This window comes from Protopterus annectens, chromosome 5.part1 (genome assembly GCF_019279795.1).
Source record: "Protopterus annectens isolate FY-2018-M chromosome 5.part1, PAN1.0, whole genome shotgun sequence".
NCBI classification, from domain to species: Eukaryota; Metazoa; Chordata; order Ceratodontiformes; family Protopteridae; genus Protopterus; species Protopterus annectens.
In genome coordinates this window covers 635,975,852-635,990,102 of record NC_056736.1, presented here as the reverse complement: position 1 = coordinate 635,990,102, position 14,251 = coordinate 635,975,852, and positions in this window count along the sequence as shown.

The window sequence follows — 14,251 nt, the reverse complement described above, 5'->3', positions numbered from 1 at the left end:
AGAAAAAGTTGCATTGCTCAGAGTTTCTGACAGTTTTGACAGTTTTCTGAGCTCCCAAATAGATTTTACTGTCCCATAAGCTGGAAGAATACCAGCCCAAGAAATAATATCATCGCCCAAATCCATGTGTGACAGCCCCTTGCTGCTACTATGGGTCAAATCGTGGTGATAGATCCAGGATGCATCAACATTACCTACAGGATTAACAGGTTTATTAACGTATTTTACCTTGGGGAAGAGAAAATGTATGTCTTATAGCTGGTGCTAAATAACCCAAAAAACAACTGCCTGACCAATTCCTTGGTAACCATTTGTATGCTTTCCTACCACAGATAAAATAACAATCATTTACTTTAAGTGTAATATTGACTGGAACAGAATGATTTCCTTTATCTTGCAGCCCTTTAAACAACAGATCATACACAGATAACATTTTTTCAAAGAAACTTGTGTCATTAATAAGCCCTGTACTATTAATAAGCACTTTTATGGGCTTGAAACTCGTTGCACAGTGTCCATCTATTGTACAGTTATGAATTATGTTTACATTACACTGACTCCATCCAACCTTAATCTTGCCCCCTCTTTGGAAGCATACAATTCCATTCTGGCGACCCATGAGGGGTAATGTTATTTTGTCCTTTAAGGCTACTTCTGAAGTTTCAAATAGTAAATTAGTCCATGTATCAATTGCCACCAAAGGGACTGTACCTAACATCAGACCACCATGTATAGTAGGGATAGCTGTGCATATCCAACAGTTTGAGACATTAAAAGACAAAGCATATGCATATTTAATAGGTGGGAGTGGTACGCATGGACAGGAGTGCTAGAGGTAAGCAGTTTATCCAAGACTGATGTGTCTCGGCCATGAGTTTACGTAACTTGCCTTTGAGAATGCCATTATGGCGTTCAACCAACCCTGCTGACTGTGGGTGGTAGGCACAGTGGTATTTTAAGTCGATCTGAAAAATGGCAGCCAGCTTTTGAATAACTTGGTTTACAAAATGTGTACCATTATCAGAATAGATGCATGTAGGTAGCCCAAAATGAGGGATAATATTATTTGTAAGGGCCTTGGCTACCGACAGGGCATCTGGGTGTGCTACCGGAAAAGCTTTGACCCATTTTGTACAATAATGACCAACACAATGAACAGGAGTTAGTTCAATAAAATCCATACAGATTGTGTGAAATGGATACGGAGGCAGCAGGAAAGCTGCTGGGGTGATCCGCACCCCACCACCATGGTATCGTGCACAAAGCAGGCACGATAAACAGAATCGCTATAAAGCCCTTGGTCCAGAAAATTCACTGGATCATTTGAACCATGGCAGCAGGGCCCAGATGAGATGGGCCATGCGTCACTAATGAGGCATACCTAAAAAGGTTTGTTGGCAAAACATACTTGTCATTTGGACCTACAAAAACTCCCTGCTTTTGAATAGCCCCATATTTAACCCATCACTGTTTTTCCTGAACTGTACTAAGTTCCTGCATTACCTGTAAAGTTTGTAGATCAAATTTATCTGTAGGGTGAAGTTCCTTTTGTGTGGTCTCGAGTGCAAAAGTAGAGGTTAAGGCTACACTTTTTGCAGTTTTGTCAGCTAGTGCATTTCCAAGTGATACTGGATCCTTGGCATTTGTGTGTGCTGCGCACTTACAGATGGCCAATCCCTGTGGCAGTTGGACAGCTTGTAAGAGGCTAAGGATTAAATTCTTGTGGGTTATTTCCTTTCCTGAGGCCGTAACGATTTCCCTATTTTTCCATTGCTGTGCAAAGACATGGACCGTAGAAAAAGCATACTGACTATCTGTGTAGATAGTAACTGCCTTATCTTTGGAGATGGTACATGCTCTGGACAAAGCAATCAATTGTGCGGACAGGTTCCTGGGGAGAGGTTTTGCCTCTAATACCTTAGTCTCAGTTGTGACTGCATAACCCACTTGTGTAATACCTGCCTCATTTTTACGTGCTGACCCATCTACAAACAGGGTCCAATCTGAATTTGCCAAAGGTTGGTCCTTAAGGTCTGGTCTTGGTAAGACATTAGAGTGTATTAAGTCTAAACACACGTGAGGGGCACCGTCATCAGCTGTAGGTAACAGCGTGGCTGGATTAAGAGTAGTGCATCGCTCAATGGTCATGTGTGGTTGTGATAATAATGTTGTCATGCAGGATAAGTGTCTGCTAGGAGGGAGAAAGGTAACTCTATCCTGTAGTAGTATTATCGCGACAGAATCAGGGGTGAGGTCATGAAATAAAACTAAGGTTGCAGATGCTTGCACAGCTTGTACACAGTGTGGCAAAGATTGTGCCACTGTGTCCAATTTACTAGAATAAAAAGCTAATGGTCTCAACTTATCCCCATAAGTTTGCAACAGAACCGATGTCATAAAGCCCTGCTTACAATCTACTGACTGAACAAAAGGTTTTGTATAGTCAGGGAAGCTAAGTGTTGCAGATCCTGCTATCAGTTGCTTTACCCTAGTAAATGCCTGTATTGCCTTATCTGTCCATTGCAGCGTCATGTGCTGCCATGGGAAGCTAAAAATAAGTTCTGAAAGTGGACTGACTTCCTCTGCATAATTGGGAATCCAACTACGACAAAAGTTTGTTATTCCTAAAAATGACATCATTTCTTTTTTAGTACTAGGCATCGGTGCCTGTAAATTCTTTTCTACAGTTATCTAGTTGTCTACCAGCATTTGAAATGGTATAGCCTAGATACTGTACTTCAGTTCTACAAAATTGTAATTTAGATTTATTTACCTTATGTCCCTCTTTAGCCAAAATGCAACAACCGAATAGTTACTCACAGACAGCCTCCGTGGGTGCAGCCAGTAAGATGTCATCCACGTACAATAGTAGATGACAGCCATGCTCTGGTTGAAACTGTGCCAGGTTGGTCGACATTTCTTAAAAGATTGTAGGGCTCTCACAATATCCCTGCGGCAGTCTTGTGTATGTGTACCGCTTGCTCATAAACGTAAAGGCAAACCAAAACCTACTATCTTCCTGTAGAGGGATAGAAAAAAAATGCGTTACTGATATCAATGACAGAAAAATACTTGTCCGTGGGAAGGATATCATTTAACAACACAGATGGATCTGGGACTACAGGAGCCCTTGGCACTACAGCAGCATTCACAGCCTGCAGATCCTGTACCATTCTCCATGTCCCGTCTGGGTTCCTTACTGGGAACAAGGGTGTATTACACGATGAATCTGTGCATGGAACTAAAACCCCAGCTCTCAGTAGAGCTGTGATCACTCGTAAAATGCTTTCTTCTGCCTTTTTACTTAATGGATACTGACGCTTATGAGGTCTAAAATCGGATTTTGGAGTTATTTTAACCTGTCCTGCTGTTCTCATTAACACAATGTCGTGCTGCCCTAGGGACCATACGGATTTTGGTAATGCCTGTAGCTTCAATTCTTCTTGTGGGGTCAGAAAGCATAGTCAGGATGGCATGCCTCCTGTCGGTATTAACCAATCTTCTCAAAGATGTACTGTTGGTCTGGCTTGGGTTACCCAATTCAACTTCTGTACCTGTACTCCCTTACCTGCCAGCTGTTCCGGTGTCAGTTTTGACCACTTGGTAACTTTTTTCCCAACTATATACCATGCCACTTGTTCTTTCCTAGTCACAGATACATGTGGGATTGAAGTATTCCGAAAAAGCTGTTGCATGTCTCTTGTGAGACTACAAGTAGCTGCGGAGTTCCCTGGTCTGTCCCAATAAAGATTTTGTAATAGAATCCTAGTCACCTTATGTTTAAAAAATTGTTCTTCATACTTGGGATCGGGTCCCACATTTTTTCTGTAATACATTGGACAGTGTAGTTGTGTGGCAGCCTCTGGTAACTGGATAACCATACCATGTTTGCTCAAAGCTAGATTCGTTAACTCTTTGGCCACGCTTTGTGGTCCTGTTTCAATAAGATCATTACTATACCAGTAATGTAAATCCCCTTGCCCTACCTGCAACATTTCATCCTGGATTGCCATACGCTTAGCCAAGATTCCTGATGCAGTTGGTACTGCTGCTATTCAAAAACATGTATCAAATCTCTTCCTAATAAGTTAACAGGGCAAATCCGGGAGATAATCACTCAAAATCTGATAGTTTGATTAGTTTCAGGGTCCATAAACCATAAAGGTTTAGACAAAGGTTCCTTGTAAATGAGGCCAACGGCCGCTTTGACTAGTACATAGTCATCAGTAGCCACATTGGATGGCAATGCAGTATGTTTTAGTAAGGTTTTGGAAGCCCCTGAATCACACAGAAATTCTATGTCTTTCCCTTCAACCTGTAATATAATTACTGGTTGTACTTCTAACTGCATAGTCATAGCTAGAGCTGTCAGACTAACAACCTGATATTCACCTTTTTCTGAAAAGTCAGTCATCTCATGTTCCCATCCTGCACATTCCCCTTTACCTTCTTCATTCGCATCCTCAAAATCATCCTCATTTTGCATTACTGGCTCTTGCCAGTCGACCTCAGCGCCTGGGTCCGGTTCATCTGTGCTGCCATCATATAGTCATGCTGAACTATGCTCTGGAGCAGCAGCGGGTTTTCTGGGATTCCGGCAATCCAAATGCCCTTTCTTACCGCACTTAAAACATTCCCCTCTTTTTTGTCTGCCTTCATAATCTTCAGAATGTCCTACATTCCCCCTCCCTCTGCCTCTACCTTGTCCCCTTCCTCTACCTCTGTTGGCCAGATTGTGTACTAACATAAGTGTCCCATCCGCACTCACTGCAAAGGTTTGAGCCTGTTTCTTTTTCCTTTCCTCGAGATATTTTTCTGCATGTCTTGCATACTCCAGTAGAGGTTGCAGACGTGCCGTCCTATGGTCTATCATGTGCTTTTGAATGAAGTTACTAATTGCAGTTCTGCACCCTTTTAAAAAGGCATTTTTTAGTTGCTGTTCATAAGGTGAATCCTCTTTTGATTATGTGGTTTTCTATTCCACTATGGTTGTCAAAGCACTGGTTAAGTCTTTGTAAATAATGATCTACTTTTTCATCTTCAGCTTGTACACACTGATTAATACAAGTCCAGTCTGCCCTAGGCTTCCACTGTTTCATAATACGCTTTAGCAAGTCCTGTGTTTGTGTCTTATATGTTTCAGAACCAAAAGCACGTGGTTTACTATCTGCCCTAGTCAAGGGATCCCAATTACAAATTAAGTGCCAATCTGGTCCTAAGATTTGGCATATTACCTGTTCCAATTCAATGGAATTTAATTTGTAACTTTCCATCATACCTGCAATGTCATCTCAAAATTTAGTCATGTCTAATTTTGGGTGTGGTATGCCCTCCACAGGGATGTCTTCCCGTGTCCAAGGTCGGTAAACTAAAATAGTGGGACCTCTGTGGGTTTGCTACTTCTATAAGAGGATAATCTGTGAGTCCATTCTGCTGTATCTATATTACGACTCCGCAGTCCCAGGGTTTTACCTACTTGTTTTGTCCGTACTACGGGCGGTACAGTTTTATCCTGATTCTCTGTGTCATCTTCCTGATACTGGGGTGGACTAACCCTGTCTTCAGTGGCGTCAGGATACAAGGGTGGGGCTGTTGGTTCGACAGACAATAGATGTTTCGTCATCTTCTTTGTGGACAAAAAATGCACCTTTTGCACTCGAGCCACTACTTCCCTTATCTGAAAATTGTTCCTTATATCTCTTATTAGCTTCTTCTAACCATTTCTGTGCTTGAGGAAATCCTACCTGTTTTTGTTTCTTAACCTTACCTCCCGTGTCCCTGCGCAGGTCTCTCACTAGATTTTGACATTCTGATCTATTTAAGGTACCACTAAACCCATAATTTTTCTTCCATTTTTTCATATATTTCAAGTTTTTCAGATGTAATTTAAACATATATTCCTCATCCTCAGTCCTTTTATTTAAGCAGCCCTTACTAACACAACAACTGCTTCCTATTCCCATTTTTCTTATTTAAAAGAAAAACTGTTTCCTTTTCCTGAGATCTCTACCGGTCTTTTGTAAAATTTTAAACAAAAGAAATTCCTTTATGACTAGTCCCTTAAAAAACTTTTACAAAAAAAAGCTTACCTTACTGCGGATCTTCCACCCTCAAGTCATCCGCCCCACGGATCGAATCTAAGAGTGACTGGCCTCTACGACTTCTCTGCCGGAGGTCTTTCCGTTCAAGGGAGCCTGAGATTCGTTCTCCCCTTCCTGTACAGGTTTTTCAGTCCCTCTTATGCGATTCGTACCGTGAAGAGGTGGCCCCACGTTGGGCGCCAGAAATGTCAAAAGATTTTTAACACTCTTAACATATACTGAAAGAATCACACAGATTAAGTAAGCAAAAAAAGGTTTATTTTACATGCATGGAGACCTGCCACAAAGTACTTGGTATGTCAGCAGTCTAATTTCTGTACACTTTACATGGGTTTTTATACCCTCTTCTACACATACACAGCGGCTGGTTACTAGACAAGGAATTTCAGTCAAGGCTATAAATTCACTCACTGGAGCCTTAGATGGTCAAAAGTCAGACACAAGATAGGTTGGTGCCTATATCAAGGTAACATCTATGCATTCCTCCTTGGTCAGAGATCAGTCCCAAGATAGGCCTGTGCCTGGACCAAGGTAACATCTGTGCATTCCTTTCTGGTCAGCAAATTCCTTACAAGAAAAACACCTCATTTTAGCTTATTTCTTTGCACGCAATGCAGTTTCACATTTTAACCCTTCCTATACAGGATACAAAGATGTTGAACACAAATATTCTTACTACACAAGACATGTAAGATTTGGTTCTCACCAAGGGAAATTAGCTAGGCTTAAAATGGTCCACAAGGGCAACTAGCCTATTAACTTACCTATGAATCTAAAACAAAGAAAAAGATGTAGAGCATTACCGTATAACTGCACTTTATTAAATGCAGTTCAGCACTTTCATCCATGTGACACGACTTCTTCAGAATTGGATTAAAATCTACACACTTCCTTCTTCTATAGCTAAACACATGATTAGGTACATAATTAAATACCATAAAGCCTCTAAAAATGGGACCTTGGATTAATAAAATATGCAATAAAACTTCTAAAAATGGGAACTTGAAAAATATAAAGGTGAAAAATACACAAAAATATAAATATAAAAACTGACTACAATGAAAATGTGCACAAATCCATCATATCATAAAATATTGCAGGATTAATGTACTAAAAATTTTATATATAAACAAATACCAATATAATGCAATCCTAATGAATAAATTAATAATTCAAAATGCTAGTTTAAGCATAACAAAAATCAGCTACATAAAACAACCAGCTCTGAGCCTTAAAAAACTAGAAATAGAAACCAAAAATACCTGATTCCACACAGAAATGAGTTCTGAGTTGCCATTTCAATTATGCCAACTCAAGAATTTCATTCATAGGAGCCCCATGAGACCCAAGATCTACCTGGAAAATAATTTTAAAATGTATGAAGGGCAGTTGTTTAGACAGAGTTCTGGGGTTGCCATGGGGGCATCCTGTGCCCCAACTTTTGCCAACATTATTATGACATAGTGGGGAAGAAAATTATGTTTTTCCCTCACAATACAGGCAGTGTTGGTCTATGTATGGGAGATTCTTGGATTACACTGATTTTTGGACCGATACAGTAGACAGACTTATATAATTTTTTGTATTCCTTCACTCTACAACTGAATTTTTTAAATTTACTATGAATTGGTCATGTGATAAAATTAATTATTTGGACACATTAATCATTAAGAACAGAACATAACTATATTTTGAATCTAGTTTGTACAGGAAACCAATTTATTCTAATAGCAGATGGCAAAAAGTCTTTGGTTAAGGGTCAGTCTGTACATTTATTGAGAATGTTATCTCAGGACAGCAGGTTTAGAACTGAAAGCACCAATGTTCGAGGTGTGGAGTTATTCTTCATTCTTAATTAATGAGATTCAGAATGAGGTAGCATCTAGAAAAGCTAAAGGGGACTATGGCCCCAGTACTTGAAACAGGCGGCCCTTTCGACTTGAGAGACAACTTTGGTGATGGTATCAGCAAATTTGCTAAGGGTATGACACTGACATATAGTGCTGATTTCAGTGACATTATGGCTAGTATTTTTACTAACTGGATACTTTTTACCACTAATCAGGAATTGGTGAAAGTGGTAGGTGAGGTTCCTAAGGTAGTATATAAGAAGGACACCTGCTTTAAGGCTCTTATTGAAAACAATAGGGACTTGGGTTCCAGTGCAGTTATAACCAAGTGTGAACTGTGTGACCAATGTAAAGTGATTTTGGAGGGATCCATATTAACTATTCAGGGCTATGGGAAAAGTAAACTTAAACACAGACTGTCTTGCTATGGTATGGGAGTGGTTTACATAGCGAACTGTCAGCAATGCCCCAGTTTTTACATTGGAAAGACTATGAAACCATTCAGATCAAGAATTTATCAATATTTGTATGATATAAATACAAAAAATCAACATAATGGACTTTAGAGTCATCTTAGTGTCAAAAGTAACCATAATTTCTTGTTTTATGCCATCGACCAAGTGGATCTTGGGTCTCGTGGGGGTCCTATGTGTTATATTCTTGAGTTGGCGGAATTGAAATGACAACTCTGAACTAATTACTATGTAGAACCAGGTCTTAATGATTTGGTTTTTATTTCTAGTGTTTTAAGGCTCATGCAGGTTGTTTTATGTAGCTGAATTTATTATGCTTAAACTAGTATTTGGAAATACTAATTTATTTATTCTGATTGCATTAAATTTGTATTTGTTTTTAGATAAACATTTTTAGTACATTAATCCTGCAATATTTTATGATAGGATGGATTTGTGCACATTTTTATTGTAATCATGTTTTTATACCTATATTTTTTGTGTATTTTTCACCTTTACATTTTTCAAGTTCGCATTTTTTAGAAGTTTTAGAGTATATTTTATCAACTCAAGTTCCAAAATGTAGACCAAAACCAAACTAAGAACCAGAAAAAAATGTAAAAATTGAGGTGGTAACACTATGCCATTTCCAAAACCTTTAACAGAACCATATTAAAAAACATTTAGCACTTTCATCCAAACCAGAATTCATCAGAATGAATGCACAAAACAGTTTTCTGTCATAATAAGTACCAGTGCAAGCAGTCTTAGGAAACATCTCATTGGATAAGAAAGCAACAAAGTAGAAAAGTTAATTAGGAACAGTTGGAGTAAAGTATACATACTATGGACGTTCGTAAAGTGACCCGCACTTAATCAGTATAAAAAATAAAGCCAGGTATCAGCTCAACTTTAAAACTATTAAAAACCATAAAGCATCTAAAAACACACACAAAGAAAATCAATATAAATATTCAAGTACAAATAAATAGTATAAAATTCATAAATACCACATATCTGAAATAAAATCTATTATTGAATATCCTGTTAGCAATTGATGAAAAACTTATTTTATAAATATTTTATAAGTATTGGGAAGAGTTGAGGTGCAAAACAGAATGTATAGACGTCATTCGATTTAGACCGTTAGCATTGGTAGAATCAAACTTTAGTTGCCACCTCAACTCCTTCCATTCAAGCAGATCTTTCCATAGACTTCCCCCCAAGTGATGCCCTCAATGCTGTTCGAAATATAAAACTTGAAATAATGGGTGACATTCTCCTTAATATGTCTATACAAAGAGTTATTTGTATTGTTCTTTCCAATATCATACAAATGCTAATAAATTCAAATTTTTAAAGATTTTTCTCTTTTTTTCTACATAGAAACCTGGGCAGACTTGACATTGGGCTAGGTACACAGCCCTAGAACTACTACAGTAACACTTCTGCTTTAGGAAAACTTTCCCATAACCTGCTATGTCAAATACTGACCCCTCAAAAATGTGTTTACATTGGTTACACCTGCCACATTTTTTCATCTGCCTAGGTTCATGCCCCACATTTATCCTTTCAATTAAAGTTTTAAAGGAAATATCTTTTCTAAACACAAAAAAGGAGGAAGAACTTGAAATATTAAATTGTTCACCCCCTATTTTAAACATGTTCCAGTTCTTTTTAATTACAGCAATAATGTCCCTGACATCTAGGTTCTAAGTGAGGACCATGGCTCTATTGAAATCACTTTTATTACTGGGAGCATTATCACTACATGGACCCAGTTACCCTCTTCCTAAAATGGGAACAAACACTGATTGTTCACATTTGGTACTCGCTTCCTCCATAATATCTTGAACAAAACCAGGAGGGTAAACCCATCTTGTAAACACTGATTTCAATTTTGAATTTTCCTCTAGGAAAACTTCATGTTATAAAACCATACGTGCTAGTCTCGCCATTTGCCTTTTAACTATAGCTCTTTTTTGATGTACAGGATGCCAACTCTGAAAATACAGTAATGAGTCTGAATAAGTGGGCTTCCTGTAAATGGTAGACTTGAATCTCTGCAGGGGTCTATTTTTAGAAATTGTGTCATCCAAATAATTAATTAAATCAGAAGAAGTATTAATAGTACAAAGGAGGTTGTATTATTCAAGTAACAAAAAAAAATTCCTCAAGGCCCTCTGTCACCCATCTTGTATACCTTAATAAGATGATGAGGCTTGGGTGTTCATTTAAGTAGTTTATTACATGCAAACACATCAGGATGGATGGCAGGAACATTAAACTTAAACAAACTAACTAAAAATTGACTGTTACATACATGCATGCTATCACTCTGGCTGCTCACTCAAAATGGCGCTCTTGCTTGCACGTGCTCAGTACTTATATGCACATGCCCACTGACTGGAATGCTTCTTAAAGGTATATCACACACTCTCATCTACATCCTCCCTCTTTACTGAGCTGTCTTACATTGACACTGACATTTGAATAGGCATGCAACTATACAGACAATACTAAACAAAACAGTCATGTCCAGGTTGCCATGTATCTGGAACTAGGTCTGGAAATGTGACCTAATCTTGTAATGTAATAGGACTGGGTTTAGCAAGAGGGACAGTCAATGGGAAATGTTCTGCTTCAGGACTCTCAGGAATATTTTCTGGAACAGGGATTGCTGACAGAATGTCCTCTGGAACAGGAACATTGGACAAGTCAGTCTGAGAATTAGAGTCTTTATTACAGGCAAGATGCTGTAACACTGGCTCAGACACCAGTACTAAATGCTTCTGATTCCACCTTAATTCCTCTGCTTGTGATTCCACGATGGACTAACTTGGCTATTGACACAAACTTTTCATCAATCTAATGTGATCAAAACCTTTTGTTGTCTGCATCCTCACTATCTCCCCTTCTTTTAATGGACTGAGCGGTTTGCTGGTCTTATCATAGAAGGACTTCTGGACAAATGCTTTTTCAACAGTTGGGCTTTCACTGCTTTGTTGTTTTTAGCACATGGAACAAATAAATTGTTACTGATTGGTAATGTGGTTCTGGTTTGCCTCAACATAAGTCTCTAAGCAGGTGAACCAAGATGATCATCACGAGGAATTTTTCTGAGATTTAGCAAGTTTAGAAAAACATCAGTATTGTCACATTTGGATCTCTTTAACAGCTGTTTTGCACTTTGAACTGCATGTTCAGCCAAGCCATTTGACTACTGGTACTCAGACTACTCGTAACATGAACAAAGTTCCACATTTCAGCAAATTGTTTCAACTGTTGACTTGTAAACTCTGCACCATTGTCAGAAATGACTTTGTGCGGACTACCATGGACAGAAAAATGTCTCTTCAACTTAGTAATGACAGTATTGGATGTTAGGTTAGGAAGAAGGTCAATCTTGAATCAATCTAAATAAGAGTCTACTAACACCAAGTAATGTTGACCATTCCACTCAAAGATATCTGTGGCTACTGTTGACCAAGGTAGTTCAGGAATCTAGCTTAACTGAAGTGGTTCTTTTTGTGAATGTGGCTTTGTACTATTACAAACAGAACAAGATGAAAGTACTTTCTCAATATCTCTTGACATAGAAGTCCAAAATACTAGTCCTCTCGCCCTTCTTTTGGTAGAATCAGTTCATGGGTGGCTGCGATGCAAGATCTTAGTGTACTCTTGTTGTAAAGATTTTGGAACAATCAGTTTTGGACCTTTCATGATCAGGCTTTTTGCCCACTGAATGGCGCACAGCAACAGTTATCCCACTCTACAAAGGGGGAGCCACCACTGATCCCGGGAACTATTGACCTATTAGCCTGATGAGCCTGATCTGCAAGGCCATGGAACGTATCATCATGGAACTCATAAACAAAGACATTGGTAACCTCCAAACCCTGGATCCCACCCAGTTCGGGTTTGTGAAAGGCAGATCATGCCTCCTGAACCTGATCGACTTCTTTGAGGCAGTCACCAAAGTCACGGATGAGGGTAAGGTGGTTCACACAGCCTATCTTGACCTTGCCAAGGCTTTCAACACCATCCCCCATTCTGGAATTATAGCTAAACTCACAAAACTAGGTATAAATCCCTATGTCACAAGATGGGTTGCCAACTGGCTCACTGACAGAACCCACACGGTAAAAGTTGCAGACTCCAAATCTGACCTCAAGGCAGTGACAAGTGGAGTGCCACAGGGTTCCATCCTGGGACCTCTCCTGTTTGGTATCTACTTCTCTGAAGTACAGGCTAGCACAGAAGGCCGATGGCTGACGAAGTTCGCAGATGACTGCAAACTAGGAGCCATAGTCAAGTCCCCAAATGATGTGGACATCCTACAGAAGGGCCTCACTGAGACAGATGCCTGGTGTTAGAGCCATGGCCTCAAGCTCAATGCCAAAAAGTGCAGTGTCATCCCCTTTGGTAAAAACTCTGTACCCATGAACTACCACATAGGCAGCAATCTACTTAACACTGAATGCATGATAAGAGACCTTGGGACGCAGGTGGACAGTAGTCTCTCCTTTGATAGTCACATCACCACAGTAGTCAGGAAGTCCTTCTACGTTGCACACCTCATCATAAAAGGGTTCTCATCCAGGAAAAAAGAGGTCATTGTTCCCCTCTACTCGTCACTCATTAGACCCATTATAGAGTACAACGCCCCTTTTGGAATGTACCTCACAAGACATCTGCAGCAGCTGGAAAGGCCACAGAAGTACCTCACAAAGAGGTTTACTGGCCTCAAACAAATGCCCTACACTGACCACCTCAAAAAACTCCAGCTTTACTCCGTAGCATATCACCTACTCCGAGGTGATCTCTGCCTAACATATAAAGCTATGTCAAACCCAGAGCTGTTGGACATGCTACACCTAAAGAAATCCCAATCCTCCAAGCTACACACTCTAGGGACCTAAACCTTATCACCACAATAAACAGGACATGCTGGAGGGATAGATTCCTGTCCCAGAGACTTCCTATACTCTGGAACAAGCTACCCATCTATGTCAAGCAAAGTTCTTTATTAGCACTCTTCAAGAAAAATCTTGATGAGTGGATTGGAAATATGAAATACACCCTGGGATCACTTCTGTGTCTCTGCTGGACAGTGGCACAGGAAAATAACTTTCTTGGGTGGCGTAAGCTATGGTACCTTGCTGGCTAGGCTTATGTAGGCCCTTGGGCTGATAGCCTAGTACCTACCTATGAACCTATGAACCTATACCATTGTCTGACAAAATCTCATCTCTGTATGGAAAATACTGCTACACTTCTACTGGTAAAAAAGACTGCTTGGAAGGCCATCCTTGACTGATAAAGAGGTTGAGCTTCTGGAGAACTGGATCTGAAGCTGTGTGAGTTCTAAGCTCATCAAGACATGTGGAAGAAAACTTTCTTACTTCCATGACTTCAAAAATCAGCAACCTGGTTTTCATGCTTTTCATAGGTTCATAGGTTCATAGGTAGGTACTAGGCTATTGGCCCTGGGGCCTATATAAGCCTAGCCAAAAGGTACCCTGGCTTTTGCCACCCAAGAAAATTATTTTCCTGTGCCACTGTTGAGCAGAGCCACAGAAGTGATCCCCCTGGTGAATTTCCTATCTCCCATCCAATCATCAAGATTTTTCTTGAAGAGTGCTAATGAGGAGCTTTGTTTGATATAGATAGGTAGTTTGTTCCAGAGTATGGGAAGTCTCTGGGACAGGAATCTATCCCTCCAGCATGTTCTGTTTATTGTGGTGACAAGGTTTAGATCCACTGAGCGTGTAGCTCATAGGGATTGGGATTTCTTTAAGTGGAGCATGTCTAAAAGCTCTGGGTTTGACATAGCTTTATGTGTTAG